Source organism: Chrysemys picta, chromosome 5 (assembly GCF_011386835.1).
Source record: "Chrysemys picta bellii isolate R12L10 chromosome 5, ASM1138683v2, whole genome shotgun sequence".
NCBI lineage: Eukaryota > Metazoa > Chordata > Testudines > Emydidae > Chrysemys > Chrysemys picta.
Window position 1 is genome coordinate 142,353,204 of NC_088795.1, and position 9,093 is coordinate 142,362,296.

The 9,093-nt window shown below is 48.8% G+C and overlaps 1 long non-coding RNA gene across 1 annotated transcript; it reads left to right on the plus strand.

The window, feature by feature from the left end:
- The first annotated feature begins 793 nt into the window (after positions 1 to 793).
- On the plus strand, positions 794 to 2,885 carry LOC135983840 (uncharacterized). The gene is made up of 2 exons (XR_010601668.1): positions 794 to 1,068; positions 1,311 to 2,885. It is a non-coding gene; the product is annotated as an uncharacterized LOC135983840 (long non-coding RNA).
- Positions 2,886 to 9,093: the final 6,208 nt, after the last annotated feature.

Genomic DNA, 9,093 nt, shown 5'->3' on the forward strand with positions numbered 1-9,093 from the left:
GCTTTTCCCTTTGCTTTTAGTGAGGACAATTTGAAGCAGCAGCAAAAACAGCGTCTGTGAGCCAGTGGATCAGAAAGAAGAAGATTGCTTCTTCCCCCACTTTTTTTAACAAATAAAGGTGAAAGTTATATTAAGTCTTGTAAAGGGATAAACACTTTAAAAGACAAGCCTATATGAAGACACATCCCTTTATTTAGCACCTGATTGAAGGGTCCTGTTTTCTGTACCTACACACTCTGTTTTGGACTGTTTTCCTGTCGTCTAATAAACCTTCTGTTTTATTGATTGGCTGAGAGTCACGGTGAATCGCAGGAAGTGGGGGGTGCAGGGCCCTGTCTCCCCCACAGTCCATGACACGTGCTTTTTCAGCAAAGCCACTGTTAGCAAAAACAGCATCTGAGAGTCAGTGGATCAGAGATAAGAAGGCTGCTTCCTACCCACTTTTTAAAAATAGAAGTGAAAGTTATATTAAGTTTTGTAAAGGAATAAACACTTTAAAAGAGAAGCCTATCTGAAGACACATTCCTTCATTTAGCACTTTTGCATATGCATTTCAATAAGAAGTGTGCCTGCAGAAACATCCCAGGGTTAAAAACACAGAGAACCTGTTTATGAAAGCAATTTATAGTGATACAAAAGTTTTCCCCTATGTTTTAGACTAACATTGGTCATTTTTTAGTTAGGACAATTTGAAGCAGCGTGCTTCTTCAGCAAAGCCCATTAGCAAAAACAGCCTTTGTGAGCCAGTGGATCAGAGATAAGATAAGATAAGAAGGAGCTTCTATGTAAACAGGTCTGATGATTAAAGATGGCTGCACCTCGAAGGCCCTGGCCAACACTGGCAGTCAAGCCTCTCTGAAGAGACGTATCTATGGGACCTGAAGAGTGCTTGAGACGGGTCACGGGAGCGGGGAGACAGGGATAGTGAACAACGCCTGTACCCACAAGAACGACGCGGTGGAGAAACACGAGGCCAGACCGCTGGGCCAAGATTTCTTTGAGACTCTGGACCCCAGCCAGGAGAATCCAAACGAATCAAACAAAGGGCTGTACGGAGACGAGGCACAGGTACGTTGTATGTAAGAATGTTCAAGGGATGGTTTGGCAGGGACCCAGTCACCGGTGCTCGGTTGGCTAGAGCCTTTTGTATCACGCCTGCACAGAGACATATTGCATTTGTTGTTGTTTGTTGTTTTTAAAAGCGTATGTGGAAGGGGTCTCTTGACACACCATGTAAAAGGTTTTAAAGCATGTTATGAAAAAGTACAAAAATGCCTTACACATATTTCTTCCTCTAAATTTTTGAGCAGCTGAGCGATGGTTCTTCAGAGGACTTGGCGGTTCTGGACACCGAGAGCTGCGAAGGGTCCAGCGGATTGGGCCTGATCTGTTTTGGCCCAGACCCAGAACCAGACGCTCAACAGAATGCCGAAACAGCGGCGGATGCTTATTCTATAGGCCTGTACTATCTAACGTTGAGGGAGAAATTTGGTATTAAGCCGGTGCGAGTTCATAACCGTAAAACCGTGATGCATGCAATTGTGCGAGTGGCTGTGCACAGAATCATCAAGCACTGCCTGAGAGAGAAACAAAATGAAGATTGTCCTGGGTGCAGCATAGATGCCCCCGGTCAGAGGCATCACGACTGCGTGTACTGGTCTTTAGATGTAAACTGTAAAATTAAAGACATTAGCAGTAGTTTGTGTCTGGAGAGTGTGTTAAATATCATCATCACATTGGGATACGCACTGCAGTGCCTCTGTTTAACCCAGGAACATTTAGCTCTAGGGGCAGAATTGGTGGAGAAAGTGACAGAGGCCCAGGACCCAAATAGCATTTCAGATGAAATCATCAAACCGACAGATAAAGGAGGAAAAGTTAAGGGGTGGGATGTTCTGCAGATAGGCTATCTCTGAGCGTCATGCAGTCACAAAGTGTTTTCTTTTGTCTTTTACAATCAGTAAATGGAATAAAATACTTGTTACAACTGATTATGACTCTATCTGATTATGTTAATTATTGGTTTCTGTATGTATAAAAAAGGAAATGGTAAGAGGACACCCAGGGTACAATTTGATATTAATGCCTTGGGATTGTTAGTTTAAGTATCTGTTTTATATGTTTGTAGTAGTTATGCTTATCGCTATAACTCCTACAAGGAGGGGACTGTTAGGTAATGTCCGTTTTGTATGTTTGGTATAATTTCAGGATCCCATATTGATTTGCAAAATGGTCTTTGTGCCCATGTCATCCAGCTGATCACAGTTTTCCCGCCTTTTATTTCTCCTCAGAAGTGGTAAACAACTTCTAGATAGACCTGTTTTTTACCGCCTTTTCCACAGGGTTTCCCAGAAGGGCTTTTCTGCTCCTTCTACGGGGTTTCTCGGGCCAGATTATATAAATCTGCCCTGACCACTGCTCAGCTGCTGTCCATCTGAGTGACAGTAAGGGTCTGACTTGCACTCACCTCCCCATCCTAGTGGTAGAGGGGGCTCGGGTTTTCCTTCCACAGCTCTGCTTCTACTTTGTCATCACCTGCAAGGAGAAGAGAAGGACAGACAGCCACATCCCTCTTACCATCATCCACCTTCAGCTGCTGTCCCCCGACGGACCATCTATTCTTCTACAGACCCAGAGGAACATCAAGGGACTCCCTGGAGCTCCTCTACAATGGCTTTCAACTAGCCGGAGGATTGAGGTCCCAGGCAACAATCGACGCTTGATCTATAGAAGGAGGTTTCTATTAAGGGGTTTACTTACCTGTTTATAGGGTTTATTTGGGGAAAATCACTGGCTTACATAATTTTACTGTTTATTCCCTCCTTTTCTTTGTCCCATTTATTGTACACCAATCCCGCAATACACTTCATTTGTCTTTCAACTTATCAGGACTGACTCCTCGTTATTCACGTGGGAAGGACTTTTTATGGGAAGATCAACCCTACCAGATGACAGATGCTGGATATGGAGGGTCGAATCTAAGGAAACAGGAAGTATAGGAATCTCTTTCCTTACCTCACATATATTTCTTTCTGCCCTTTCCTCTAACAAGCACAAAGAGAGCCCGAATACATGTTCTCTTGAGGTTAACACTAGGCTGGGGCAGAACTTGGTTTTAACAGGAAAACCCCCTTTCCCCCTCTGAAAATGTTGTTTCTCACGTTGGCTGAGGATGGAAGCTAGCTTACAAAAACCTCCCGATGCAATAGGGCTGGGTTCTGCTATGCTAATCCACACTGGGTTATACCTTCCTCCACAAGCAGCCTCATTCATTTCAAAGGGACCAGCTGCAACTTAAGGTACTTCTCATAGTGAGTAAAGGAAACCTCTTGCTGAACCATTCAAACTGCTTGCTTTACAAGTTTTCTTTAAGGGACATGTCATTGTATTATAAATAAGGGGAAAAGTTTGAGGTAGTGGGACTCTTTGGGACTGGTCTCTCCTTCTGATTATTGATTAACCAGGTGTGGGTTTTCTCCAGAGTTTGCAGCCTTGAGACCCTGTCAGACACATTCCTGCTCCTCTAAAATGCATATATCAGCAACTTGAACACTATTCTTATCAGGAAGGACACGGGTCAAGCTGCCCTTTCTGTGGCCCCCAAACCCCCTCCCCTGCTGACTTGGTTCTTTTTAGAAATAAGCCATAGTGGTTTCAGGCACTTTACTGGTTTGCCAAAATCTCCCCATACACTGGGTGTAGGCATGGAGAGCAAACTGATCAAGTTTGCAGATGATACAAGGCTAGGAGGGGAGGGTTGCAACACTTTGGAGGATAAAGCTAAAATTCAGAGCGATCTTGCTAAATTGGAGAACTGGGCTATAGACAACAACATGAAATTCAAGAAAGACAAATGTAAGGTGCTACACATAGGGAAGAACAACCAAACACACAAATACAGAATGGGGGGAAACTGGTTTGGCAGCAGCACTGCCGAGAAGGATCTGGGAGTTGTGGTGGATCCCAACCTCAACATGAGTCAGCAATGTGATGCTTTTTCAGAAAAAACAAAAGCAATTTTAGGTTGCATTAACAGAGGCATAGCTTGCAAGTCACAGGAGATGACAGTACTGCTCTCTTCGGCGCTGGGTAGGCCTCAGCTGGAGAACTGTGTCCAATTTTGGTCACCAATGTATAGAAAGGATGTAGAGAAACTGGAGAGTATCCAGAGGTGGACACAGATGGGCAGAGGGATGGAATGCTTTGGAAGGCGTCTGAGCAAAGACTGAAGGAACTGGGTATGTTTGGTTTGGAGAAGAGGAGACTAACGGGGGACATGACAGCCGTCTTCAAACACTTGAAAGATTGGCATAAAAAAGATGGAGAAAAGTTGTTCTCTTTTGCCAGAGAGAGCAGGACGAGAGGCGATGGGGTCAAACTACAGCACAGCAGATTGAGATTAAATCTCAGGACAAACTTCCTCACTGTCAGAACAGTAGGACAATGGAACAGATGTGTAGGGGGGTCGTGGAAGCTCCTTCACTGGAGGGTTTCAAAGGCTAGCCGACTGTCTGGGATGGTTTATACACAGCAAACCTGGCATCTTGGCAGGGATTAGACTAGATGACCCTTGTGGCCCCTTCTGACTCAATTTTTCTATGATTCTATGAGTTAACATCCCTCTTCTGCACTGACAACCAGGCCTTAAGGGTTGGCTCCTGGCCCTCACTCAGGTAGCTCCAGCCAGGCCTTTCCCTCTAGCTGGGGTGGGGGAAGGTGCTCCCTGGATCCCCTCTGGATCCTCCACAGGTCTCTTTCTGCCCTTTACCCTTCTATCAGGGCACCAGACACCAGCTCTCTCTAAGGGAGGGAGCTCTACCAGCCCCTTGCAAGACTCTAGGCCTCACCCACCAGCCCCCTATGTCTTTCTGTGCCACTTGTCTCCCCTCTGTGATACAGCAGGCTCCATTTTACAAGCAGCCCTGCCCCTACCATCACATGTGTCTGATCCAGCCAGTGTCCCAAACCCACCACCTTTGGGGGGGGGGTGATAACTGTACACTGATGGGGCTGAGCCCAAATCCCCTAAAAGGGCCAGCCCGCCCCTGACACCACCCACCTGGCAGGTGAGGGGGAAGCCGCTGCCAGGAGTCAGGCCGTGCTGGACCAGTGGCGATGCTGGAGCAGGGCACAGAGATGCAATGGGCTGGGGGAGGTGGAGGCAGAATATATGTGTGTGACCTCTGGACTCTCCACGGCCTGAGGAGAATGGCGGCGTCTCCATCCCTGCCAAGCACCTCAGAATCTCCTCAGCAAACACCAGTCCAAAGATCCATCTGGCCAGCAGCACTTCCCATGTAGCGCCCCCTCTCCACCCGGTTACCTTCTTCATTGCCAGTTGGCTTACAGGTTTTGATGGACAGGCCTGGGTTCTTCTGGATTCCGCCACCCACTCAGCTGGGTGTATCTTCTTTAGTTTCCCTATGAATGTATTTAGCGGTGCCTCCACCCCCCTCGCTCCTTCCTGGCAGGGTCACCAGGGCAGCTTGGGAGGAAAATTCTAACCACAGGGTAACCCCCACTTACTTGCCAGATCATTGGAGACTCCCAAGAAATAACACAAACACATACAATGTATTCAACACAGTAATTATATTAAGCAGGAGTCAAATCAAACATAACATGGTAAAAATAACAGGAGTACTTGTGGCACCTTAGAGACTAACAAATTTACTTGGCTGGCTGCATCTGTCCCATGGTCCTAAGCAGGATGCCTAGTGGTCAACTTCTTCTGTCCTTTCCCTGTTGCTTCCTTCGCTCCTTAAGCATATTCTTACCAGCAACCACACACCGCACCATAACAACTCTTACTCAGGAACCAATCAATGCAACAAACCTCGATGCCAACTCTGCCCACATATCTACACCAGCGACACCATCACAGGACCTAACCAGATCAGCCACACCATGAGGGGCTCATTCACCTGCACATCTACCAATGTGATATATGACATCATGTGCCAGCAATGCCCCTCTGCCATGTACATTGGCCAAACCGGACAGTCTCTACGCAAAGGAATAAATGGACACAAATCTGAGATCAGGAATCTGAACATTCAAAAACCAGTAGGAGAACACTTCAACCTCTCTGGCCATTCAGTAACAGATTTAAAGGTGGCAATTTTGCAACAGAAACACATACAATGTAGTCAACACAATAATTATATTAAACAGCAGACAAATATAACATAACAGGGTAAAACACTACTCTTAGGGTCACCGGTCCCAAGGCTGATAATACCCGTGACATTCCCCAGTCACATGACTTGAGGTAGCAAATGTAAAATCAGTGTCCTGTCGGTACCGTACTTTGTTGGGGCCCTTGATGACCGATGACCACGATGTCTTCTCTGCAGCGGTTTAGCAGTGTGGCTGACTGGGTTCACTACAGCCCAAAGGACTCACAAGTGGGAGGAGGTGGTAAGTCCCTCCACAGGTTTAATAGGCAGCAGGTTATAAAACCCCCAAACCCTCACTCCCTGGCTCGAGGACACAGTTCAGGGGGTCCCCAAAACAATTTCCCTGACTGACTAGCTAAAAGATGGTGCACTCACAAACTCCATGAATGATCCTCAGGTTCAGAGCTGACTCTGGACCCCTCGGTCACTGCAGAGGGGCTGAGCTCTGCTGGCTGGGATCCTCCTCAGGCAGGAGTCAGGCTGCGTCGGTCCCAGGATTTCCCCTCACCACAAAGGGGTGCAGCGCTGAAGGTGCAGGTTACACAACTACACTAACATCCAAACTGTTGTCTCCTAGCCCAGCGTCCAGACACACTCCCAGTAGGCAGCAGCCCTGGATTAGCAGCCAGAGCAGAGCTGACCCTGTGGGGATTGGTCTTCCTAGGGGGCTGGAGGGCAAACTCAGCCTGGCTGGGAAAGTTTCCCAGTGTAACCCTTCTTCCCATCTAAGTTGGCAGCAACAAGGGCCGGGTTCTGTATCTAGGGGTTCCGTTTCAATAACGCAATGCAAAACCGGCTCGAGCCCCCACCCAGTGACCTGGGACAATTACATACCACCCCCCGGGCACCTCTAAGAGGCAATACTTCCCCTCTCGCAAGCACGGAGTCTGAGTGTAACAGAAAATGTTTAATAACATGAGGTAAACAACATCAGCATTAAATGGAAAAAACACCACAACTAGAGTTTTTAGACCAAACCATGAGCGAAGACCCACCCCAGCAAATTGGGCCGTGTCCTCTCCCGTTGGTTCTTGAAACCAGCGACCCAAGAATCACCAAAGTCCCAAAAGTCCACCAATCCCAAAGTCTCTTGGGTCCAGCAACCCAAGAATCACAAAAGTCCCAAAAGTCCGACAACCCCCCAAAGTCTCTGTCCAGGATCAGTGCAGCCCCAGAGTTCAAAGGGGGGGGTTGAGCAGGGTGTTAAGGAGCACCTTACGTGATCCGAGGCCAACCGGCTGCTTCTCCGTGGGGTTCCACCGCAGCCTTCACCACGAACTGCTCCACTCCACCCGCAGCCCCACGAACTGCTCTGGCAGCTGCTCCGCTCCGCTCACCGACCTGTGAGCCGCGCTGCTCTGCTCACCGACCTGTGAGCCGCTCCGCTCACCGACCTGTGAGCTGCGCCGCTCCGCTCACCGACCTGTGAGCTGCGCCGCTCCGCTCACTGACCTGTGAGCCGCTCCCACAAGGCTCCGCTCCGCTCACCTCCGGCTAAGCTAAGTTAGCTTAGCAATATAGCTTTCAGGCTCCCCCACTAGTTAACACAGCCTCAGTGATCTCAGCTCTTAAATAGCTTTAGCTCTTTTGTGATTTCAGCTCGTAGTAGGGGAGCCCCAGTGCTGGTGCACTATTGGCCCAAAGTGAACTCAGCTCAGCAGTCTGTAACTAGACTCCTGAGGGAATCAAAGTTAACTCTGACATTCAACAGTGGAGAGAGGAGGTAGTGCAATTGGTGTTTCAATCCCCTCAGGGAGGGGGCCACACCATCAGGTACAAGTACCTGTCCCCATCCTCTCTCAATTCACTGGGTTTTGTAACCCAAGCCCCTTGACAAGCAAATGCTACTTAGGTAATGGTGAATGACTCACTCAGTCCTTCTGTCATACAACAGTTCCACTGGCCTTGATTCACAGAATCAGGGTAACAAAACTTTATTCTTCCTGCCCCAATAACAGAGAAACTGGGGATCCCACACCAGCCAAAGTAACCACTTTGAGTTGCTGTGGTTTCATGCCAGGCGAGTGGGTGTGCCTATGCAAACAAGATCAGCCCCTGGAGTTCTTTTCCACCCTCGCCATAATTCACCACCAGATGTCAGGGTAGAGCTCATCCTGACTCTGCTTACGCCAGCAAAACACTACAAACTGGGAAGGAAAAGCCCAGCTGAGGGATCTTATTGTCAGGTCCCTAGAGGCCAGTTCTCAGGGGGAACCCTCCCTGCAAGCCTCGGACTCACCAGATCCACACAGCCAGTCCTGCCCTTGCCTTGGCTGGCTCCAGACTGACTCAAGAAATGGCTTCTCCGCTTTCCTGTGCTCCCTGGGAGGGGCATGTCACTCCCTGAGTCTGCCTTGACTCCCGTTTCTACCAGGGACAGTGCGCCTCTCCCTGAGCTGCCAGCAGACAGAGCCCCAGGAATCTAGGTCATCTCTTTGGGTGTTAAACCCGTCTCAAGACTAACAGACACCCATCTCCTCGCTGTTCAGTGAGATGGGGAATCAGGAGCCTCTTACCCAGGTGGTTCAGGAACTGGGATGCAGCCGTCACAGCAGACACAGCTCTTGGTCCCACATGGATCAGCCACCAAGCCCCCAGGGCTGTCTCTAGCTCCCATGTTTGTAACCTTTCCCCCTGAGCTCTGACCGGCTCGGCTCTCGGTGAGTGTGTGGAACCTGCAAGGCTGCTTGTCCTGCCTGGAAACTTCCTGTACAGCCCCAGAGATGGCTACCGAGGCCGTGTCTACGCTACAACGTTATGTCGGCGTTCAGCCACCCCAGTTTGTGTATCGCTGGGCATGTGCCCACTTGGCTGCTTGTACCAGTGCTGCTCATACTCACCAGGAGTGCTTGTGTAACACACTAACCTTTGATTCCACAAGTGCCCCCTCTCGACCCATGTTACCGCCAGAGCA